At 36.8% G+C, this 8,984-nt stretch overlaps 2 non-coding genes across 2 annotated transcripts; both read left to right on the top strand.

The window, feature by feature from the left end:
- The first annotated feature begins 3,844 nt into the window (after positions 1-3,844).
- TRNAH-GUG (transfer RNA histidin (anticodon GUG)) lies at positions 3,845-3,916 on the top strand. The gene has a single exon. It is a non-coding gene; the product is annotated as a tRNA-His (tRNA).
- Positions 3,917-8,254: 4,338 nt separating this feature from the next.
- Positions 8,255-8,326, top strand: TRNAH-GUG (transfer RNA histidin (anticodon GUG)). Its single transcript has one exon. It is a non-coding gene; the product is annotated as a tRNA-His (tRNA).
- The last annotated feature ends 658 nt before the right edge of the window (positions 8,327-8,984 follow it).

Below are 8,984 nucleotides of genomic sequence, written 5' to 3'. Positions count from 1 at the left end.
TATGAAACGTTTCGTAGCATCCACGATTAATTCCTTGAATGCTTCCCACTTAGAATTTATTGTTGGTGACATCGTCAGTTTATCCCATTGTACAGAATTTAAAAACTGTCTGAAACCACTGTACTCACCTTTAGGTAAGCAAAAACCCTTTCCTTTACCAGGAATGCTGTGGCTCGGGGGAGAACTGAAGGGGGCGATGTTCCTGCAAATTACAGCCTAACAAAATGTGCAACTTGTGCAATGTTCGCCGGGTTATCTGGTATGTGGCATTTAATTGAAGACGTTGCTTTCGTAAGGTTGACTATGTGGTCTCAGACAGTTTTTAAATTCCATGCAGTGGGACCAGATGATGATGTTATCCTCAGTTGGTCCCACAAACTGAAGAGTTACTTTGGATCTACACTCAAACATGACGATTTCTTTAGGAGAAGGGATGCCAGAAGTTTATTAAACTGCAATGGGCAGCTAAGTGACTTTGTGATATCTGAAAGAAAGTGGAAGAGGAACTGTTGAAGCTGAACATAAAAAGGCACCTGGGGGTGAATGAGATCTATGCAATCATATTAAGAGAGGCGGCAAAGGAGATGAGCAAACCTTTAACCATGATCATGAGAGCATCCTTGGATTCGACGGTGGCCCTTATGCACTGGACATATGTGAATGTGTCCTAAATTCATAAAGGGCGATGAAAAGGAGAATGAGAAATTAATGGCCTGTTAGCTTAACATCCACGGAAAATAATGGAGTGACTGGTTAAAGAAGTAATGCAGGACAATCTGAAGAAGAATGCAATTATACTGCAACCACAGCATGGATTTAAGGGGTGGTCTTGTCTAACCAATCTGATAGGTTACTAGGGTGCAGCGAACAAGCAACTGGAGGGAAAAAAAATTATTTTGATATCATCTTTGTACTTGGATTTCATGAAAGCTTTTGATACTGTTGCACACAAAAGACTGCTGTGTAAACTGGAGAAATGTGCATTAAGGAAAAGATACTGCTATGGATGGAGAGTGGATTAATATTATCAGTGGAGTTCACCAGTTAGTGATGGGCTCATTTTTGTTTTCAATATTTATTAATGATATTGATGAAGGTATACCAGCTTAATGTCAAAATTTGCAGATGACACAAAGGTTGTCAAGGTGTTTAAAGACAGTAATCAGGGTGAATTACTGCAACAATATCTAGGAAAATTGGGAATATTAAGCTGAGAAATGGCAGTTGAAGTTTAAAATTGACAAATTCAAGGTACTGCGTGGATAGCAGTTATCCCAGAGTAATTTATCAACTGTGTAATACTACACTCAGGACAGTGAAAAATGAAGATGTGGTGGTAATTGTGCAGTCATATATGAAATTCTCCCGAGCACTGGAAGTTCAGAGAAGGCCAAACTGGTGCAGGGAACAAAAGCTCTTACCTACAAGACTTAAATTCTGTAAATTGCAGTGACTGGAAACCAGGCATCTGTGGGGTGATCTGATTATGGTGCTTAAGGCGTTGAATTAATTGAATAAGCTGAATGAGAATTGCTGAGACTACACACACACACATGAGGGGGCATATAAATTCAAGTTGAGGAAGGATGGTTGCAGGATAGATGTGCAGAAGTTTGCATTCAGCCAGTGGGTGGTAGATTATTGGAACAGGCTTCCATCTGTTGTTGTGAAATTGGATGGTTTTAATAAATTCGAGGAAGAACTAGATAAAGTGTGAAGTATGTAGGGTTTTTTGGCTGATGCTATATAATCTTGCTCTCTTCTGACTTTTAACTTTTGCAATCGTCAAGGACCTGATCCAAGTGCCAGAAGCGTAGGGACTAACAACCCTACTGTGTAAATTGTAAGAAGAAGAGGTCGTGATGGTAAACATTCTGTGAGGCCTGACGTAGCCCAGTGGTCAGGAGCGAGAGTGCATAGCACGCGTCACCTTGAGTGAGTGGACCGGGGTTCAAACCCGTGACTACTAAATACGATAAATATTTGTATTGAGGATTTATTGTAAACTCTACTGACTTGGTTGTCGTTGCCGGAGTATAAACAGAAAATTTATAGAGTATGTTAAAGCCTTAGAGTTAGCAAGTACGCGTATCAATTATGGATGGTGAATTTTTAACCAAACAGTTCTGGGTTTTACACAAAGATGATAATATTCAAGCGTTAAATTTAATACAATTGAATGGTCCAAGGTCTCGAATGGTTATGGACGAAATAAGAGTGTTTGCAACTGAAAACCATTGTGCTGTTCTCTGTTTTCAGGAGCCATAGGTGACCAGAGGGTGTCCATAGGGTTCTGTGTTTGCCCCTCTGTTTTGGCATTTGGTTTTGAATCAGTGGCTGCATTTAAGATTAGTTAATTGTCATAAAATTGCTTTTACAGATCATCTGGTATTATGTGTGCCAAGTAAGTCCAGGAAAGCTGTTGAGGACAAGGTTGAAATGATGGTTCAGAGCTTGATATCTTTGCCTAATGCTTTCGACTTGTCTAGGGGCCACAGAAGTACGTATATACATGCATATACAATATATATACATACATATCCCTCTCGCTAGTGGACGAACCCACCTCAATTTTTTAGCCGTATGCGCATGCTTGACTGCACCAACAGTTTTCGTGAATAAAAACTAACCAAACTAGACAAATACAGGATATCCGGTTTCACTGGTAGGTGGAGCGTCTAAGACCTATTATTAAAAGTCGGTAAGCAGTAGCCGCGATCGTCTAGTGGTTAGGACATTGCGTTGTGGCCGCAAGTTCGAATCCTGGTCACGGCAGTTTTTATGCAATTAAAAATATAACAGATATTGCGAAATCAATCAATTGGTTTATTATTTTACATTATTTATTCAGTAATTAAATTTTTCGGCCCCCACAGTATAAATTCAACTTCAGAAGGGGTTTTTTACACCAAATTTAATTTTAAGACAAAGCGATTAATAATAACAATAATTAATATGTGATTAAACAAATCCAAAGGCTATCAAAACTTTATTTTTGCAGAATAAGCTACTAGCTGAGTCATGCAAAAATTCTCTTATTTTTAAAAGAGCACAACACGATATACTATAATTACTAAACTAAATTATATATTTATTAATATTAATTTACATAAACACGCAATTTATGGATTTTTACAGGTGGGAAGTTGAGTTCGTTCTCAAGTGTCCCTGATATGACAGTTTCGTTTTGTATTTTTTAATCATGGACTTTAACCAGTGGCGCTAGCAAGACCACGACCAATGTACCCTTTTCCGTATGGGCCACCGAAGTCGGTGCTCTCTCAAGGTATCCATGGTTACGACCACCCATCGCCAACGATGCTGAAAGTGTTCATTTGGATGGCGTTATTGGACCATATTTTTCAACCCTCAACAACTTTTAATTCGGAATATGATACTTGATCATAAATTTGGACATCTTGGAGTGATTGTGGACCAAAGTAGAAATCCTAGTATTCAAGAGAATTCATGAAACACTATAATTCAAGAATACCTGGGTATCGTGCATAAAACACACGATTTAAATTTTACCTAAACTTAAAAAGAACTCATTCAGTTTCGAAGTGTCCTTTTGATGTCGTTAACACATAAAGGGGACAAACTTTAGCTAACCAACGTTGGTTGAAATTTTAAATCAGAACTGTTTATATGGAATTGGTTTACGTACAGTATCGAGGACTTCGACATTGTCCTGTCATTTCTTATTTTTAGCAGAAGATGCACGCCTGAATGCATCAACAACATTTTCCCTGATAAAAACTGACCAATCGAGAAGACAGGATATCCGGTATCAGTTGAACATCCTAAAGTTATTTAAGAAATCAGTGCAGGGATTTCATCAAGGGCCGTGATCGTCTAGTGGTTAGGACATTGCGTTGTGGCCGCAATAACCCAGGTTCGAATCCTGGTCACGGCAGATGAAATTGCTTTTTATTTTGTAAAAAAAATATTCGAAAATATTAAAATCAAACAACTGTCCAAGAATCTTTTCATCTGAATCCTCAAACAAACTTTTGAAATCGTACTATTTGAAAATTTAGATGAGCTTTGTAATCGAGGTTTTAATACACTGAAAGGACAGAATTTATGGGACTGTTTCCTGGGAAATGCGGAAGTTTGGATAGTAACGCAGACAGCGCCATCTCTTACCAACATTGAGTACTTTTCAACGGAATGATGTTCGTAATCAATATACTTACTAAACAAAATCAATATAAACTTAATCAATATACTTACTATATGTTATAGATGTATATTAATATATTAAAATGAACACAAATAAAGTTTCTTTAATAATTTGTTTAAATAAATTTATTAAATTAAAAAAGTTAAATTAAATGTATAATAATATATTGAAATAATCAATTACAATAATGGAAGAATATTTGGAAATATGTGCTGCCATCTATTGATGGCAGTACTAACAATCAATCAATTATATATATATTATTGAAACAATTACTATATGTTATAGATGTATATTAATATATTAAAATTAAAACAAATAAAATTTCTTTAATAATTTGTTTAAATAAATTTATTAAATTTAAAAAGTTAAATGAAATGCATAATAATAAATTGAAATAATCAGTTACAATAATGGAATATTTGGAAATAGGTGCTGCCATCTATTGATGGCAGTTCTAACGATCCATCAATTATATATATTATTGAAACAATTATATTAAAATAATAAAATTATTAAAAAAATAATTATATTGAAACTATTATATTTACTCAAAATTATTATTGAAAAATGAAGTCTAGAAAAACACTTACCAATTTTGGTTCTGAGCAAAGATTATCGGAAAAACTGCAGTATTGACTTCTTCTAATTCTAACATAACGATTAATATTAATTATTAATTTATTTTTTTCATAAATTAATATATAATATAGTAAAACTCAATATTTTGGAGTGCCTCTTATTAAATCAAATTCCATAATTAAATAATAGAAATTAATTACGTTATATTTTTTAATTAATTAATTTAATAATGAAATAATTAATTTAATTTAATATTAAAATAAGAGTACGTCAGAGACCTCATCTGATGGTGTCCATTTAGACTCTGACTGCAATGAGAATAAAAAATAAATATGGCTGTCTGAATAATCTTATATACGTACCTGTTGGAATTACAAATAGTGACACCAGGAAATATCATCTCCCCATCGTATTTTACTTCAACATCCACAATAGTCCGGTATTCGTAGTATTTTATAACTAATTGAGAAGCTTGGAAGCCGAATCCAATCAAGCATCCCAGGAACACCAAAGTCCATAGAAATCGACGAGGGATGCTTTTTGAACATGCGATATTCGATACACCAATAATGGAAGAGGTGGAGAATTGCTGTCGACAGTATTTGGAGAAATCCTTGGCCTCTTTATGGTCTTCAGAAGACCTCCCAGTTGAACACCGGCATCGAGCACCATGAGGACAAATACCGTCATCAGCCACCTTAGTCATTTCAATCATGGTATGCGAATATTTTGGCGAAAAAATCACGAACAGCCAATGCAGTTGGATACATGCAGAGACAGAGGTACATATCTAGGAGGAAGATGCCTCCCGGTTTTCACTGGCATGGATAGAGTCATCGAAAGTCTGCAATAAAATATTAAACAAAAATGTAAAGAATGATCTCAATAAGGGTTAAAGCGATCATATTCTAACAGCTTGTTTTAAATTTCGGATTAGGTCAGTAGATGGAACAATACTGGCATCTAGTGTGCTTTATTTGTATGGTGCTTCAGGGTAAATATTAGGTTGAGTTGCTCTCGTGGATGGCACAGTTGGTAGGATCGCTTTCCTCCCCACACCAGGTGGATATGACCTGAGTTTGAGTCCCCTGGATGATTAAAGGAATTTTTATGGGTCTTTTTAATAATGTGACTGAGTTAATCGGTCTCGACGAGGGTAGCATGGGTTTTCCTCCCGGAAAATCGGCTCTTTAGTCAGCAAACACGTAATTTATAGACAAACATGGAGCAATATGGCCTTAGTCGCTGATTCTTCTAAAAACCCCTATTACTAGATTAGCTTCAGCTAGTCTGATTATTTCTTTCAAAGATTTCATCTAGGATTTATTTACTTTGGTGATAAGGTTGATCAGCTATATGAATTATTTTTTATCACAGGCACTCAGTAAATTATTTAAATAATGATAAGAAGAATATGGAAACATAGATAATTTAAATGCGTAGATTAATAGCAATATTCACAATAATTAATCGATCATATGACAAGAATGGTCAAGAGCAATATGGAGTTAGGAAACTATATGGCTTTTTGTTTTGTTTTTTTAGTAACCAAGATTTAAACTGCTTTATTAATGAATTCTCTTAATGCTGACAAGAGAAAAATAACTACTTTAACAACGAGTTGCACTACTTTCAATCACACACATGAAATCACAAAAAAAGGATAATCAACCATGCAAATTTATTTTTTATTCATAAGATGAGATAAGATGATTTTAAATTCATAAGATGAGATAATTGCTGAAAAGCAGATTAACCTTTTGGAGATGTAATTTCATTTCTGACTGGTTAATCCACACACTACTTTGAGAAACAATTGTTTGAAAGAAATTCAATACCAAGGTACAAAGGGTACTAGGAACGTTTTGCAATATGACGCAACAATGAATCACAGGAAGCTGCTTGTTGCTGCATGTTGAGACATGTTCATACGTGCATAGTAGACGCCGCGCCAAGTCGATGGGCTCAGTTATTCATTAGTAGTGAGAGTGTAAAGTGCTTGCGATGGCATCGTGGTCACGAAATGAGATAAGGACAGTTTTGCGGTATAATTTCGTGCGTGGTTTAACCATAGACCAGTGCTTAGAAGAAATGACTCTTGCACTAGATGATGATTGTCCACATCGTACAACGATATTCAGGTGGTATAGAGAATTCCAAAGGGGAAATTTCACTCTGGAGGATTCTGAGAGGCCGGGAAGGCCACGAACGTCAGTTACGGAGGAAAACGTTACTGCTGTGAGGAAAATGCTTGACGAAAACAGGCGAGTGACCTACCAACAGATAGAGGATACTTTGGGCCTAAATGCACCAGCAATTCGTTCGATTCTGCAAGATCATTTGCACGTGAAGAAACTTTGTTCTCTCTGGGTGCCGCATCAACTGACTGAAGAGCAGATGACACGACATGTGACTTGGTGCCGGGAGATGTTAAAAAAGTTTGATAAGGGACAATCTCGGTATGTGAACAACATCGTGACAGGTGACGAGACTTGGCTGTACTATTACGATCTGCCGACCAAGGCTCAAAACAAAGTTTGGGTCTTTGATGATGACGACACACCCGTAATTGTCAGAAAATCCCGATCTGTAAAGATCGGGATATCTGAAAATGATAGCTGTATTTTTCAAATCGAGTGGAATTGTGGAACGTGTCGTTTTGGACACGCAGAAGACAGTCACAGCTAAGTGGTATACTGAACAATGCCTGCCTAAAGTCATTGGATCTATGAAGAACCTGCGGCCAAAGTCAAGAATGGACACCTGGTACCTCCATCACGATAATGCTCCAGCTCACTGCGCCAAAGCCTGCACCGAATATTTGACCACGACAGGACTGAAACCTCTCGAGCACCCTCCCTACAGTCCAGACCTTGCTCCCTGCGACTTTGCACTGTTCCCGCATGTGAAAATGAAGCTAAAAGGGAGGCGGTTTTCCAGTGATGAGGACCTTCTACGGGCTTGGGACAACGAGTGTGCTTTACTCCCTAGTGAAACTTGGCAGAACTGGTTTAAAGATTGGTTTCGGAGGATGGAGAGGTGTATTGAATGTAGAGGAAATTACTTTGAAAAAATTAAATAAACAAAGCTGTATTGCAAAACTTTCCTAGTACCCTTTGTAACTCGTTGTGAAAGCAAAGTTTGTTCTGTGGTTCGAGGCTACAGTTGCTGTACCCATCTATGCCAGTCACCTCCACACTAATGAAGCCGTAGTAGAACAGCAGTCCCAAGTTTGCCCATTCAATTTCCCTTTCCTTCTAATCATTTGGTCTATTGCGATTCCTGCCTAGGGTGCCTTTAAACCTCGATTTCATTCACTGAAACTCAAAATTATCTCATTTTAATTCCAGTTCCAGAAGGTGCACGCCTGACTGCATCACCGACATGTTCCCTGATAAAAACTGACCAATCGAGAAAACAGGATATCCGGTATCAACTCTAGATCGAGTGGATATTTAAGAATTCACTGTAAAATGTTTATCAACAGCCGTGATCGTCTAGTGGTTAGGACATTGCGTTGTGGCCGCAATAACCCAGGTTCGAGTCCTGGTCACGGCAGTTGGATTGACATTTTTATTTGTGTATTCAATAATGAATAATTTATACTTTTAAAAAAATTAATCTAATCATGAATACAAAGAAAAATTGAAGATATTAAAATACAATCTCAATTAAAAATCAAAGAACTGTCCATAAATCTTTTAATCTAAATCCTCAAAACGAAGAAGGAACTGTTGGAATCGTACCATCTCAAAATTATGATAAATTAAATAGATTGAATTTAAATTCTAGATGGGAATGGCCGGATTTCAATCCCATCGATGACTAGAGGAACTTTAATGGGCTACAATTTACAGGCATGACACACACTGGTTGATTAGGCCATTTTACCCGTGTGTATTAGGTCAAGGAATTGCGTATTTTTTGTGGTCTGTTTGCCTATTTATAATACGTAATATCAAAAATCTTAGCATTTTGAAATAGCTGCCAAACATGCGACTGTAACTTAATAAATTATGTTACTGGTCATCATCGCATAATGTCGCAAATATTGGTGAAATGTGAACACGGGTATCCTGAAAACAGGGCCTTATGAAGAGACTCGCAATGCATCATTGAGCCATGGATATCATTCTACTAGTCTCTGTCAGAAAGCTCGTGGTATTGTACTCCAGTCCTCTTTTAAACAATGGCTGAGATTCACTACCTAAGAAGG

Source organism: Mastigoproctus giganteus, chromosome 4, assembly GCF_048544385.1.
Source record: "Mastigoproctus giganteus isolate SK-2022 chromosome 4, ASM4854438v1, whole genome shotgun sequence".
Taxonomy (NCBI): Eukaryota; Metazoa; Arthropoda; class Arachnida; order Uropygi; family Thelyphonidae; genus Mastigoproctus; species Mastigoproctus giganteus.
Note: the sequence above shows the minus strand (reverse complement) of the source record. Positions and strands in the feature narration are given on the sequence as shown.